Source organism: Acyrthosiphon pisum, chromosome A1, assembly GCF_005508785.2.
Source record: "Acyrthosiphon pisum isolate AL4f chromosome A1, pea_aphid_22Mar2018_4r6ur, whole genome shotgun sequence".
NCBI classification, from domain to species: domain Eukaryota; kingdom Metazoa; phylum Arthropoda; class Insecta; order Hemiptera; family Aphididae; genus Acyrthosiphon; species Acyrthosiphon pisum.
In genome coordinates, this window is record NC_042494.1 from 10,283,410 (window position 1) to 10,285,728 (window position 2,319).

Below are 2,319 nucleotides of genomic sequence, written 5' to 3' on the forward strand. Positions count from 1 at the left end.
AAACGCGGCGCGGGACAACGGCGTCGGGATTTATAATTATAATAATATTATTATTATATATTATAATTGAAATATAAATAATTACAATACAATATTATTATTTATTAATATTATATTATATTATATTATTATTATCGAATACGGCGTGGTCGGGCGGCGGCGGACCGACAATATTACAATAATGATATCGAAGAGATAATACGGACACGCACACGAAAAAAACGGAAATAGCACAATCACACACACACGCGCGCGTACCGTAACGATCATCAGCCGAGATCCGAGTGCAGTCTCGACCGCCGCCGAACATCCCGGCAACACGAGCGCCGCCGCGGCCCCTCCTCCACCGAAACGGGATGACTGTAGGAGCGCACGTTGCCCGCCGCCGCCGCCGGTTGACAGCTCCATAACGACTCATTTAACTCCCGGCTCTCCGATAGAACGTCGACGGGTCGCCCGTTATAATAATAATATTGTAAACTATGAGCGCGCGCGCTGTTGTACGGTACCTACAACTATATGTTATTATGCACCGTCCACCGCAACACGATATTAATATTATAATATTATATTAATGTACAGAGCGATTCGCGCTCGACCGTTTTTTAATATTCTTTCTTCGATAACGCCGCCGCCGTCGTTCGAAATCTGATCTTCGGCATTTTTAAATATTGCGGACCGTGCGATACAATATATTTTGAAATAATATGTTTCCATGTTATTTTGTACTGATCGAGCATGGCATACCTCCCTCTGTGGTCTTGGGCAGATAAAAACTTTATTGTTTTTTCAAATGCGAATACTCTCTTTTTCTATACTGTCAATTATTATTTAGCCGATTTTACTGAAAATGTCGATGCGTAAAAATCCAAATTTGAACGAGTGGCTTTAGGGTTGTTTTACTTCGTGAAGGTACTGATAGATAATAGGTTTCTATTGTTTTTAGTTTTGCCTTATTTGAAATATATAATACAAACACAGTAATTACAATGATTAATTGAATGATTTTCCACTTCTTGATTCTGGACACATTTTATGATATCCAAACACAAAAAACTGGAGACAGATTCAACTATTGATTAGCCGATATGTAATCCAGTATTTAAGTACTTAAGTAGGTATAATCATTGCAATTGTGTTCATAAGTATTTTTTTTTTTTTTTAAACATATTTAAAAACATTTGTATATGTCTTATTTCTACTAATTATAATAATCTGTAACCAGCGGCAAAAAAAATTTTGATTTTGTGAGCCAAAACTAAATATATGTTTGAGCCATCCTACAGCCAACCCATTGGGATTGAAAAAATAAGCTGTTTACACTCTAGACTCTAGAGACTAGAAGTCTCAAGGATTGATATAACGCTTTTATAGAAAACTATTAATTAATTGTTGAGTCTTTAGTGGACAAACAAACAAAGAAACATTCATTTTTATACATATATATATATAGATAACATTATATGTTATATTATTATATTGTTTGTAATTATAACTAATTTTATTCCGAGCTTCAACAGTTCGGCCTGATGTGTTTGACGAAATTAAATAACACGTTTATTTAACATAGTTACCTACCTATTTATTATTGTCATTGTTATTATTTATTGTTATTTTCCTCATTATGTATGGGAGCTCAGGGCTAGACAACGAACTTTCGGGTAGTTGAGAAAAAACAAAAATTTGTAGATAGGAATTTTTTTTATTACTTATCTTTGGGTTTGTTTTTACGTCGACAATATTATAGAATAGGTTGGGCCCTGCATTTATTTTGGATTTGAATACCTAATTACGTTTTAACTTTTAAACTATATTTAAATATTAATATGACATTAATTTTACTCTTCACATACCTAGTATACATTTTTTTTCTTACATTTTTTAACTAGGTACATCATATTTCTGCAATTTTGGTGGTCAGTGGTAGGTACATATTATAACATTGGATTTGTTTAAAACAAATTGTTATAATATGACTCGAATTATACAGTATTAACTAAAAAAAATAGGTAGAATCGATTCACGCATTATACGTCGTGTATTGAAATAATACTTCAAAGTATATTATACTGTGGGAATTGAATATTGGCAAAACCAAATATCAATATTTTTATTTTTCATTTATAAAGTTACATACTGTACTAAAAAAATGTAAATCATGAAAAATGTTTTTATTAATTACTAAATACGCACTAAGAACTTTTGATATGATGGCGAATTACGAAACCAATTTTTATTACTTACTTATATAAATGTATCTATTAAGCAAAAATTAATTTGCAAATACACCTAAGTTTAACCAAGCCCTATAATCATATA